This window comes from Ixodes scapularis, unplaced genomic scaffold (genome assembly GCF_016920785.2).
Source record: "Ixodes scapularis isolate PalLabHiFi unplaced genomic scaffold, ASM1692078v2 PGA_scaffold5__190_contigs__length_132052651, whole genome shotgun sequence".
Lineage (NCBI taxonomy): Eukaryota > Metazoa > Arthropoda > Arachnida > Ixodida > Ixodidae > Ixodes > Ixodes scapularis.
The window spans coordinates 86,803,311-86,817,596 of record NW_024609880.1 but is presented as its reverse complement, the minus strand read 5'-3'; the positions used below and the strand labels follow the sequence as shown (position 1 = coordinate 86,817,596).

Below are 14,286 nucleotides of genomic sequence, written 5' to 3'. Positions count from 1 at the left end.
TTTTTGTCTTTCGCGTTAACGTGCCTTTTTTTTCAGTTATAGAATTATTTTACAGAAGTTAGACAACTCTACTTTGTTTCATCATAGGTAAAAGCCGCATAATCAAAAGGGTAAAAAAAAAACAAAAAAACGCGAACACACATTAAAAATTCAGTGTCACGGCGCATTCAAAATTAGTCGTTAGTTTTTCAGACAGAAGGAGTTTCGTGCAGTGACATTGTTAGCCGTTGTGTATTATAAATTTATCCAGTGCAGGACAACTGTTAGCTCGGGGTCTTTAACGTGTATCACGCAGTGGTGATACACTATCGCTTACCGGTACGATGCAGATGGGAGATTGAACCCATGGGTCCCTGCATGTTCTGCAGCGTTAGCTCCGTGCTTTGAATGGAGCTCGTGCTCGCTCATTTCTTTACGTGCTCTGATCTGCGGTGCACCAACACACTCGGACAGAGATCTCCCAGCGCAGTTCGTTTAGCCTAGAGCCACAAAATAAGCTGCGCTTAGAATATCGGCACTCTTTTCCCCGATATTGTTTTGGGCGCCGCCATACTTTTGCTTAGTACAAAGCAGACACAACAGCCCATTGTCATGATTCAAAAGGCGACTTTCTCGGCATTAGTTTCGGTGTTGAGAAACCCATGTAATATATTGTTTTGCTTTGCCGCGAACTGTTTAAACTTTGTGAAGGACGGATAGGCGTTTCTTGTGATTTCAGGTACAGCTTCAAATAACTGACAACCATGATTTTAAGCACCATGATGGGTTAGTGTGATTACATTTAAGTGTAGCTTATTTAGTGGTTCCAGTGTAGCCTGACCACAAAGGCACAGAACGAGAACGAACTGTATAACCTTGCGCTCTTGGCGCTGCTTCAGTGGCTTCATGAGCCCGTAGCGTTGGTTGCGCTTTGAATTAAGGTAAAGCAAGGAAAATATTTAGATCTTAGGTTTTTACGGAGCCAAACAAACAAACAAAAAAATCAACTAACATGCCCCGCCAAAAAAAAAAAAAGATAAATAAAAAGATCGCGGGTTTAGTTTGAATAACTGGAGATCTTTTGACGCAACTGAAATCTCAGATGAGCCTCCGTCAGACTGTGGGCACCTCGGTCGGTATTCAAACCCGACAAATAGGGGTTCATAAGCCTGTTGGCTCAAAGCCACTGAGACGTTTCAATGTTTTGTGTTTCATTTTAATATCATTGCCATTTAAAAGCCTCAAAAATAAGAGCGCAAGTAAGGAATCCACACAAACACACGTCACCACCAGGCCACAAAAGCAATCACACTTAGGGACACATTCGCAGCAGACAAGACACTCACACGGCGCTGACTAACAACTCAATCTCTATTTTTGCATTTGTTTTTCTTCTACGCCTTTTCGATACATTCATGAATGTTGGTTTCTTTTTCTTGTACATCCCATTAAATGACAGTCATGCGAGCTAATAAGATAAGCTAATAATTTTCCTGATTAAGTGAGCGATGGAGTGCTTACACATTTGTCGTCATCCCTGGCAATATTTTCTGCTTCCACTATGCCTCTAGTCAGTTGGCTGCTGCTTGTGCCCAGCACTGTACGCCTATCTAGATGTGCCGCACATCCGCAATCACGGCAATCTAGGCCTAAATGTCCTGAGTTGGTTCTATTTATGTTGTTGCTGTGTTCCAGGAGTTGATCGTTTAAACATCGTTGCGCTGTTATTTTTGAAACATGGATAACCAACTCGCCCAAGCCGCCGTTTTGTCCATCTAAAAACCACCTGGGAGGTGAAACAAAATGTAGTCGAATCATTTCGACAAGCATAGCTCTATTGAGAAAATGATATCCGCAATTGATAAAACATTAAATTGTTTTTGCATACGTGGGGGAATACCAACTGACTTAATTGCTTTCATAGCGCTGGTTTCGTTTGGATTGCGTAAAGCATGTCTACGGACGCACAGTAGAACGCGCGCAAAAGCATTTGTGGTGCAGCCCCGGCCTTGCGCTTGCTCTGACATCTCTGGCTCGCTCACTGCGGGCATCCAGGCACCTGACGCCCTGACATCTAGTGCTTTTTCTGTCTTTCACGTGACGTTCCAATGCGGCAACGACGGCCAATGCCCATCAAGCTATTCTTGAACACATGTCGCCATCTGTATCTTATATTAAGAAACTGCAGCTTGCCGTAACTGAATGGGAAAAGTTTGTCTAATAACATTCTTAACATGTAGTATATCAACTTGGAAGCTCTTTAAAAATTAAAATTGGTGGATGCTTCGTTATTTAATCTGTGGTAACTTTGATTAGTTGACGCGATATCGTCTTTACAACAAGATAAAAGAACACCGGCGTAATCTTTATTTTTCATTTTAAAATATATACATTATCTGTACAGATTGCTGCTTAATTGTTTTTTAATTCCTTATATCCAACCGACCGTTCACGTAAGTTATCGCGGACGGCGGGAGGTTATAACTCTAGAAATCCTTTTTTTAGTAGTAAAGATTGCGGTCTATTAAAAGCTGAATAATAAACTAACAACTAAAAATAATCTAGGTTTAGAAAGAGTTATATACGTAAAAACAGGGGACGGGACAACACATCTTGTGTTGTGTTGTCCCGTCCCCTGTTTTTACGTATATAACTCTTTCTAAACCTACATCATTACCAACGCGCTCACTAAGAAGTTTAAAAATAATCGTAATCTCGAGACATTAAAGTATAATAAAAAAGAGTTATTTAATTTGACATCAATTTTATGACTGCAGAAAACATAGAAAAAAGTTATAAACCGTCAAAGGAAAAGGACCAAAACGTCATGCATCTTAAGCCGCAATCCGACTGCTCATACATCGTACAAAAGGCAGGGAGTTTCTTTGCAGACCCGATGACAGGATCTTTTTGCGGACACTGTTGGCTTCGTACGTATGTATGCTTCGAACATCTCTACAGACAGTGCTGTTATGACCAATGTGACTGGACCATCATAGAAGCAAGAAACATGCCTCAGACAGCGTCTGCGAACTGTCTTTTGTATGCCCTCGGCTCTAAACTATACCCCTACACGGCAGACGCGAGAAATAGTATAAACCTACCCGGTTTAACCGAGAGTTAGGCCAAGGCAATCGGAACACTGAATGATGTGGATCCTCCCCTCCCCCACATTCGTTTCAAGAAACAAAATACGCACCAAGAGAAAAGCCCGAAACACAGCCCCGTTTCATTAGATCGAACAAGCAGCTTCGTGTCCAGGCCCGGATTGCTCCTTCCTGCACCCATATCCCCCAGCTTAATTTTGGAAGCTGCTTCCATCAGGCGGGTGTCCGAGCGGACTGCCCGTGCCCAGGTCCGTCATTCGCCCAATCGACTCTTGGTCGGACCTCGTGCTCGCAGCAGGGCTCCACCGGAGTGTCCAGCCAAGTGGTCAGGGGCTGGCGATGACGGTTTAGCGGAGGCCCACCGGACAAACCCGCGGCTGCAGGAATCGAGGTTCCGTCCCCAACCGTGTTTAATCTGCGCGAGGGGAGAGGCGTCTCGCGGCCGTCCCCGATGATTTTCTACTGCGGCCCACGTGGCACGAGCTGTCCCCGCATACGCGTCATGCTGTTGTTCTCGTGTTCCGTGAGTATAGTCAACTTTTGCCGCCTTCTTCGTGAGGGTCCGAAATCGATCGAGCGACTGGAAGATCTCAATTGGGGCAGCCTTACAGAATGGTGGGGTTCGCGTCTATCCTGGAAGGGTATTTCGTCGGGACCTGACGAGATTACCTTTCTGTTCGTTGATTGGGAGTGACAGTCAGAGGCGCGGGTGTGGTTAGGGTTCGTTAAGTAAGCAGTAAGGTCCACTCGCCACCAATCTAACGCCATGTAAAGAGGGAACTTCAGTTTTTACTTCACTAAACTTGCGACCTCGAGATTGGTTCCAAGGCGGACTAAAAGACAGTTGGAGTACGAGCATAAGTCATTTTCCACTTCCACAAGGCTCTGCCGATTGGGAGAATAATTCGTGACTAAGGCTGCCTTTTGCACAGCGAAATGTCACACTTCCCACTGAACAAAGGATTTCACTTGGGCTTCCAAATCTTAGTAGCAAATTCATTTTTGGCGCAAAATTAACCCAATTAAGTGTTGCACACTTTACGTTATTATTATTATTATTTTTTTTTTTAAGTTCTAAGCAGGGGGTTTTGTGATATCGAAAACAGCTTTTAACTGGGACCGATAGTTGGACCGATGGACCAAAGATAATTTCGTTAACTTGTTTTAACTCTTAATTGGTAAACATCGTGATCTAATATATGGTGACAAAGTGCGACCTATTGTCACTAGAGCAAAGCGTGAAAAGCTTTGAGCAACAATCACGTCACGTCGCGCCGCTGAGCGGCGTTACCATGGCAACCACTGCTGATGCCATGACGTGGTCGAAGTCCGCGCCGCCACGTCATAGCCACGTCGGCGGTTGCAATGGTTACGCCGCTCGGCGTAACCATAGCAACTTACATGTGTTTCACATTTTAGAGAAAATGGCTCAATCTCCTTCGAACGAGCCAGCGATTGACGAGAAAGTTAATACATATTTCACATGTCATGAGGGGCTGGATCTTGCGCCGACTTGAGTTGGGCTTGACCATTTAGAAAACCTCAAATAGCGTAATGGCCGACATTTTGTGTTTCTATACTTGGGTTTAACACTCTTGGGCACATTCCTGAGATAAAAATAAATGTTTTCGCGAGAACATATTGGCGATAGCTATCCTACCGATAGAACACGGAAGCTCATGAAAATATCTTTCTTTTACGACGCTTTGAAGAACTTCCACAATAAAATAACAACTTAAAAATGACCACGAAAGAATATAGTACCATTCACGTACCCTGAGTTTCGTAGAAAAATATAGATAACAATAAGAAAACATAGAAAAGACATTGTTTTTCCTTCTCGACAGCATTTTGTTCTGGGACTTTAAGATTTAAAGAGACACGGAACTCCCATTTTTATAAATAATTGGATATACACTTATATGAAAAAAATGAACTTACCCACAAAACAAAGAATTACTTACGTCAAGAGACCAATTTGAGCTATTACAAAAGAAAAATAAAAACCTTATATTTTGGTGTTCGACGTCTCAAAATAGATGCATGTTTTAGGAAGGCTCTTAACTTAAAATAAATCTTACGGCATAAATATCTCGCAAACTGTATATTTTATTGAAATTTATTTGGCGACATGCTACATGTACACATCGCGACACTGTTCGCGCGGACACAACGTCGGCGCATATTCGCATTTTACTTCTAAATAGTATTAGGGAGCACGAAATTTTATCGTTTACATTATAGAACTAAATGAGCGCTTTCCGTAGCCGTAATAACTTGGATGGCATCCCTTGGTTTGAAAGAGAAAAAACTGGAAAAAAACCGGCGTTCGCTTTTTCGCGCAAACAGTGTCGCGCTCTGTACTAAAAAAACTTTGAATAAAAATGTTTTTTTTTCTTTTTTTTTTGGGGGGGGGGGGGGGGAGTTTAAAGTCCGTTAAAAGTCTGACACATGCCAAGTAAAGGTCAAACTCACGTTATCAAGGTCACGCAGTGAGATAAAAACAAAATGCACCGACAGAAGGTCAGGAAATAGTGATTTAGTTCACGCCGTATGTGTTCCGTCCGATTTGGTTGTCTATCCTTTGCTTGAGAAACGACAGTGCGCGTTCGAAATCCATTTCATACGATTGCGTAGGATTTCCTAAGAGTTTCTTTGTCGCTGTATTCTTCTCACGCCAAGAGACGCGAGGACTGGCAATCATCTCGGGGTCTAGCCTTGTCGCCGCAGACTATTAATCTTGTTCGAGGCAGTGAGGGAAGACGATAAAAAATAATAACGGCAGAGACCTTCGAATATGAATTCGAATCCGATTTAGTGAAACGGGGGAGACCATAGGCGAAAACGCCGTTTTGAGACAAACGAAATCTTTTGAATTAAACGTGCGATGCCGCCCGAGGGGCGAAATAAAATAAGGAGTGGACCCTCTGGTACTACGGCGAGAAATTGCGAAAAAGTATTGCGAAAAAACAACAACAAGCGAACAAAGGAAGAGAAACAAAAACGGCCAACGAAATAAAACTCTGACTACCGTATTCTTTGTTACATCTTAGACAGAATACGAAGTAAAATAAACACAAACAACAGCATAGTAACGCTTTCTGCGAAAATGTTCTGCATTCAGTCCTCGATTTATGGCTTTACAGTCGTTTCTGAGCGAAATATTCTCTCCGTTATGAAGTATTGCCCTTTGCCATATATGAACACTGTCACCGCGTGCCCTTCGATCTAACAACGAACGGGACTTTTTTTTTGTTTTTTTTTTTTGTGCGGCGTCAGTAAAGCAGTTGTAAATTTTCCAAAGACGGCTTTTTTGTTTCCTTGCTTGCTTCTGACCATTTTATATTAGCTTAGGAAACTGTCATCGCAAATATTTAATATTGCGGCCTTCAAAAGCTGAAAGGCTGCAGTGGCCTTTCCCTTGACGACTGTGGCGAGTATTGCGGACCAAGAAAATGCTTAGAAACATGCGAATAGTTGGGGATGCGAAAGAGCCGCAATGGGTACAGGTTCATAGACAAGATTATAAATGTTTTAGATAGGAAATTAGAAGCACGTCGCCTAGGAATGAAGAATAATTTAAATTCTGTCTCTTAAAAAATAGCACATTTAAGAATAATAAAAACAAAAAAACTCAGCTGTTCTTTTTTGTTTTTTCTTAAAATTCTAGCCTCTTCTCATCTCAATTAGAAAGTTTAGACAGTTCACCGTTTTTGCACCCATTCTACAATTTCAATGAATTTGTCCCCTACATTATGCTACAAATAAAAAAAATAATATATTTTTGTGAACCATGCTCGATTCTTACCTCCCGCACTACAAATTACTTCGATATAAAACGAAAAAAGCAAACAGGAAGCACACCAAGCAACAACGAAGCAGTGTGCCACACTTCTATCATCAAAACGCTTTATGGTAATTAAAAAAAAAAGTTTTTTTTTTATTTTGGTGAAGAAGGAAGACCAGCGAAGCTGTACTATGGTGGGAATGAAGTAATGGCCGGCCGCAAGTCGGCAAGCTAGAGTGGAAAGGCTGGAAAGGTTGCCGCCGTCTATAAGCGCCGGTGGCAACCAGACAACCGGCAAGGCGGTTGTATAGTTGCCGCCGTCGCTCATAGATGGCGGTAGCTGTCCAGAGTTCTGTGTCATCACTTGTTTGCTGACGGACACGATTCTGAGGAAACAGCCCTTAACAGCTCCGTTGTAAAACTCAGCGCAGTTGAAGGAATATACTCATATTTCTAAATAACAGCTACTCGTTTTAAAATGCTGCTACAAACTCATTTACAAAACGATTTCTCAGGCTCTGGAAGCTTTTGTTTTTGCATTCAGCACAGAGCTCAAGGTCTGTCCGGAAAAGAGTTTTGCCTGCGTTGTCAAGGTTCTTGCAGAATGCTCGCATGAAGCCAGTGTAGGAATCGTCGTTTGTTAGGGCATCTTGTGCTGGATGACTCGTGGCCAAACTCGAGTTTGTTTCGCCAGGCCTTGTTTAGAATGTTATCATTAGTACCCCTCGCGTTCTCCTACTTCATATTTATGTTTTGCTAAATAAGATACATAAATAAAAAAAAGTTGTATAAGTGTTTGGAGACCTCACGTGTCCATCATCGACCATGAGGGGGAAGTTTTCGAAATCGGGTTGTGTTTGCGTCTCTTCTATGATTCTTCTTTGCTAACTGTAGCAACAGCTTCAAGGAACGTAAAAAGAGAAAGGTGCAACTGAGAAAAGACGACGCCAGACGTCGAGATTAGGTCTCAAGGGGTTGGCAGCCAATTAAGCCTGTAATTAGATTTAGGAGAAGCGAAAACAGAGTGCTGTAGATGTAAAGCGAGGGGGGGGGGGGGCTGGTAGAAACGTGGAGACAAGAAGGACGTAAATTATAGTTTGAAGCGAGAACTCGGACAGCTTTGTTTGGAACCAGCCTTTATTCTCGAAGTTGCTTCATCGAATCATACCTATTTCACAACTAGATGTCAATACGTTAGACTGGCACAAAAGTATTTATCTAGATTGTCTAATGTGTTAAATACATCAGGCGGCTCTCGGCTTGTGTCAATGATTAATTAAAGGGGCGATGGAACAGTTTTTTGTGCTTGCCGTAAATACCGCTTAGAATTACTCGTTAACATTCCTAACCCACGAAACACGCGTTTCCTTCTTTCCTCCACGCAATGACAGTCTCAGAAGAAAATCCAGAAAAACGTACAGCGTTCACCCCCTTAACTCGAAGTCAGAAATAGCGGTCACTGGACCTCCAGCTGATTATGTGCCTCAAATTTTTATCATAGCCACGTGCCGGGGTTGGCAAAATAAACGGCACACGCTGAGTTCCACACGTTGTTAAGGATTGTCTATTCCTGTCAACCCAGCGGCCAGGCACGAGCCACTACCCGAATGCATGTCAAGGCAATGATTGTCAAGAGCCCAAATCGAATGTTTAAACAGCGATCGTGCCAATCGTATGAGCCGCATTTAAATATCGTCAGCGCGGGGATGGAAAAGCTGTACGGCGGAAAGCCTCGGGATCGCGTTGTTGACAACGCCAAAATTGTGATCCGCACAACTTCGTCATTAAGTTTTGTGAAGGAGAGACTGGCAGAAGGAACGAAGGACTTTGTCCTTGAAATTGCGCGCCGACAAGGAAGCTTTTTAGTCAGTGGCGTTGCGTGCGAGTATTCTTTGGTCCCACTTGGGCCAGTGAGCTCGTTTAAAGTGAGAAACGTTCCTAACCAACACCATTGCACGGCTTCTTTAGGGAGGGCATGGTAGGGCGTGTGGTAGGCCGCTACTAATATCCAGAGCTTAAAGGAGCTGTGCAACGATTTTAACGTTGAAAGAATTGGCATCTTCTGCTTTTGATATTGTTCACCTTGTCACAAATGACATAAAACACACCTCCTTTCATCGAAATTTTGCGATTCCGCTGCGTAATAGCGAGGCAAAACTTAGAATGTTCCCCGACCTGCAGCCGCGAGCGGCGGCCATGAGAAACACGCGCGTGACGTCAAAGGGGAATCTTGTAGAAAGATAGCAAGTTGTGCGAATACCTGCTCGATAAAAGGTAACTTTTCTATAAATCTTGCCGTTCCAACGATATATAAATGCGTCAAAATCCTGGTATCATCGACAAAACTTTTGTTATACGGAATTTTAGTGGCGCTATCTATCCTAGGTCCACAAAACCGTCAGCTCTCTGCTACCCCGAACAGCCGCCAGAAGCCAAAGGGGGAGGGGGACAGGGCCGGACGGGCTATGGCCGGGCCCGGATGAGACTTTCCTCCTTTCACCATATTGTTCGCGCGGCACCCGCCAGCACGTGGTCACGCGGTCGCGAGCGGATGAGTTCTCGCTGCTCACTGATGGCTCTAAAGAGAGAATTTTTCCGGAACCCCGCGCCTACCCCCTCAACGTCACTGCGCACGTGACCCGGAAGACGACGTACGAGTTGAGAGGTGGCAAAACCTGGATCTTTTTTTATTTTTGTAAATAAAAGCTAGGGTACCCAGGCAAAATCTGTTTTCTGTAGTTCACTTCAGAAGTGTCAGGCATCAACTTCCACAATAATTTAAGCAAAGCCCTAAAATTGTTGCACAGCTCCTTTAATAGCGTTGTGAGGAAGTCGTTCTTATTAAAGTAACTTTAATTTAATCGATTGATACTCGCCGAATTAATTAGTATACTGGTGCAGACGCGGTGTTCATCTCTCCCTGTCGCTGTTCCCAGGTCGTCTCGTCCGGTGTGGGCTCGGTCTTGCTCTACCTTGTGTCCTCAATTCCCGTCACCTCCTCACAGCACAGAATTTCGGTCCGAAATATGTGGTGTGGCAATATTGTGACTGCAATAAATTAAACATAGATATTATGCTCCAACAAATTTGGGCACCAACAAAGTGACGAGGCAGAGAGGCTGAACGTTTTACATCAACAACCAGAGAGCAACTCGGAGAACGAATTCAACACGAGCGCCGTGTTAGCGTTCCGCCAGGGCTCCGGTTCCGTCAGTGACGACGCGAGTCCCATGTCGGAGGCTTACGCAGCACTCGTAGGACCTTCTTCCGTTACGGGAGTGCGTTACAGAAAGTTGTTAGAAGCCATTCATATAAACAAAGTGTGTTTAAAAAGTTTTAATAAAGAAAAGTGTGGTCGGTAGAAGCGCATTCGTCTCAGCCCCCCAAAAATATCCGCATGAAGAGTGGCTTAATCAGTCCGAAGTAAAATTGTACAATCCCATCTGCACAAAAAAAAAAAAAAGTTTTCGGTTGGTTTCTTTATTCTACCAATTCCACCGAGGAGCTAAGGCCTGGGAATGACGTCATCCTCGGTGGCTCACCGACCCGGCCAAAGCTGCAAACAAACCGAATGTCGTCGAGAACATGAACTGCTCCGACAGCCGAGACGCTGAACGCAGTTACACTGCCGTGACGTGACGTTACACAGCCGTGGCTCCATGACGTCACGCGACACCCAATTCCCGCAAACGTTTTGCGGAGACACTCTTCTCCGCTAAACATAGGCAAATGTCTTTTTGACGTCGTGTAGAGTGACGTCAAATGACACCGTGTCGTCGCAATTTCCACACTGATTCTTCGATAAACTTAGCGGAGAAATTGTTACGTTAAATTAATACATTTAGCGTACAATTCTTTTCCAGCTTTATTTAGATTGGTACGACGTACATACTCGAAACTGTGGTGCCGGGAGAGCGCCTCCGACAGGTGTTTGTACCTCGTCCAATAAAAAGTGCTTCCTCGATTTCCGCTCGATGACATCATGGAAGCCTCATGCTTTCGCCGACCGCGATCCTGGTGGCGTCACAGCAGCGATGGTGCGTGTGGCGGACGCCTGTTCTGCTGCGGGTCGCTCTCCAACGGGACAGTCCCTGCAAGCTGCGGCAGCCGAGAGTTGGGACGTCGTGACGACAGCGACACTCGCGTTCGCTCGTGCTTTTTTGCCGGAGCTTCTACGACCAACCACCAGAATTGCAACATCTGACAAAATGACACTCGTTTTTTTTTTCTGGCGCCATTTAGTGCTACTTTATTGCCACTTTGTATGCATGGACAGAATCTAGGACTCTAAACACACCAGTCGAAGACGCCTTCCAGGCACCAAACTCGAAACGCACGCGGAACTGGAGAACCTCGTCGATAACGGCTATAAACATAAACACTCTGCAAGTTCGGTTGATATTGGGGTAACCTTTCACCAACAGATATTTGAGATGCTTTAAATACGATATCTCAAAAATGTTGTCGTTGTTCTTTCTCTTACTATTAGCAGATAAAGTGCTCATGGCTATCTCTTCCGGGAGTTCCCCACGTGTATATACACGATGCGACCAAAGGACTATGCAAAATGATAAGAAAAGCAATATCCACGAGAGTTGCCTATTGAACGAAGCCCGTTGCCTCGTTCTGTTTGATCAAAAACGCCTGTAGGAAAACACGGCACCGGGTTGCCCTCAGCGAAGTGGAAAACGGAATTTGTATCGCGTCACCTAAAACAAATACAAACCGTAAAATAACTTTAGCGGATGTGTATAAAAACCTTGTCACACCCATGGTCACTCCCACTACTTGTCACACCCATGGTCACTCCACTCCCCTTTTATTTATTTTTTAAGGATCTGTATATGCTCATTTTGTTTTGCTATTATTATTTGCCTAAAATGAATAAGTTCTTCATTTTTTATCTCAGTGAAGAGGGACGAGGTTATAGTACGGTGGATTTCTAAGTGCGAAGTTGACATGCCGATGTTTTCGATGGAAATTTATTTTCTTTAACCTTTCGCGGATTACAGTTTCAGGTTGTATTTCCAGATTGAACGTATTTTTTAATGTTTTATTTCAGAAATTATGAAGGAAGTGATGGTTGCTTGCCTTCTTTTTGGGTTTGTTGTTTTGGCATGTAAGTGAAGTTCTGATTCTGAATGTCGCAAAACATTTGCTGGTCAGAAATGCAAAACAGCGCTCCGCACTAACAAATGTTATTTGTACTGAGTAGTCAGAACTCAGATCATTATCTTTTTACCGTGAAATCAATACATCAGCAAAGTTAGCAAGGCAGCGTCGGGAAGCATTGGTTTTTGACGTTCTCAATTTTTTTTCTTATAGTAAATAATGCGAGAAAGATTACAACAGTAACAGAGGTTCCAGCCTCCGTTGGTGTTGACGCTTTTTCAAATGTTGAGTTTGTTGGTGAAAATTGTACGTTTGAATTAGGCCCATATTATAAGCCATGGTAAAATAGTTGGGTGTCCTACAATACAGACAATGAAATATTTCAACCAAACGCTTGAAACTGTCGGTATATATGTCATAGTCTTTATTACTTACTAAAACATCTTCATGCAATATCTATTAAAAATAATTACTCGGAATGCCTGTCCTAAATTTGTTACAAAAACAGAAAACCCTTTCCCATTTAAAAAAAAGTCTTCGACTTTTTTTTTTTTCTTGCAGAGAGGAGAAGAGGGGCGGGGGAGGGTCGACGTGTTAATTTGATTGATAAAAATGGCACACTGTTTTGTCGTTTTTAATATTGTACCAGGTGAATAATTCATGCAATTTTGTTTGTACAAAGTCCCTATAATATGTTTTACTATAATCAGATAGCATGTGAAATTAACTCAACAATCCAGGTATGCAAATTGTTTCTGGTATGCAAATTGTTTCTTTCAGCTGGCCTTGAGAAAAAGGAAGAAGAGTTCGACCCCTTCGACGTTATTGTCGACAAAGAGATGAAGAAGGTGGGTGAGGAGGCAGTTCTGGTTGGACAGACTCTTCGGGAATGCGCCAAAGGCATGAAAGTTCGTGCTGCAAAGCATGAACACCTCCTGAAGTGATGGCTGTGCAGCGTAATGCCGCGTGCATTACTGAGAAGGAACGCTTCTCCGTACTTCTAGAAGATTCGAGTTTACTCTTACCCCGAGTGTAAAAGATAACGTAACCCCCCCCCCCCCCGAGGTCACGTGACCCCCCTCCCGAGGTCACGTGACCCCCCACGTCACGTGACCCCCCTCCCCTGAGGTGACGTAACCCCCCCCCCCCCCCCCGAGGTCACGTGACCGTCCTCCCCCGAGGTCACATGACCCCCTTACGAGGTCAGGTGACCCCCCCCCCGGAAAAGATTGAAGAATGAGAGGAGGAGGACGAGAACGAGGAGGAGGAGGTGTATAGCCTCTCCTCAGTGCCCTTCCCTCCTCCTCCTCAAGAGCTGCGCTCTAATTCGGCGTTACAGGGAGTTGTAAACGGCTTTCACTTTTTTTCCCAAGAACTTTTTTTAGCTTCCCTTTAATGTAAAGTTTACGTTATCAATTACAGACTTTTTTATATTTTTAGGGCCATATCTTGTTCGAATATTGGCATGCTTTACCACGTCACGACATCTTCGACACCGTTAAGATGACTGTACCAAATGTTTTCTTTTTTGCAGACGGCGGAATATTTTTTCAAGGAATTGTGGCGCAAAGTGAAGACATGATTAGTGAAAGCTGGCACGTTTGTCGCGAACGTCGGCAAGGGCATAGTTGAGATTACGGTTCCTGATGTCATCAAGGGTGTCATTAAGAAGAAGTTGGATATATACGCTCTAGCTGAGGACAAGTCATCTGGTGGCCTCGTTCTGGCTCTGGCAAAGGACATGGACGACTTGGGCAAGGATCTTATCGAGGAGGGCGTTCATTTGTGCGGAGAGTGCAGAATGAAGAAACTGGGAGATGCTGAAAAGAGCTTTGTTGAAGACTTTGTGTCTGCGTTTTAGAAGTTTGTTTGCATTTCCTAGTATGATTTTAATTTACAACACTCTTTATGCATTTTTACAGCACTTTTTAGTGTATTTCTTGTCAAAATAAATTGTCGCTTGCTTTCAGTATTGTACCGATGTGGCTTCGTTGGTTTCAAGATATACTGTGACAAGTAAAGTGAAGTTGAATCACCTTTCGAGAAATCAAAGTTAAAAATGGAATTGTATAGTTTTTTTTGTGTTTTGGTCTTGTGAAATTATTTATTGAATCTAACTTGGGCACTAGAGAACGTAAACATCATTTATTTGACAAATATTTGCACCATTTTCCGCAGGGCATACGGGGAGCCTCTGTGCCGCCAGGTATTTGTCCATATCGTAGTGACGTCATCTTCGGCATTCCCGTGCTAGCTTAGTGGCGACCAAGGGTCACTGACCCCACCAATGACATCACTTTT

General features: G+C 43.6%; 1 pseudogene; it reads left to right on the top strand.

Annotated features, from left to right (window-relative positions):
- Positions 1-11,940: 11,940 nt before the first annotated feature.
- LOC115308403 lies at positions 11,941-13,846 on the top strand (annotated as a pseudogene).
- Positions 13,847-14,286: the final 440 nt, after the last annotated feature.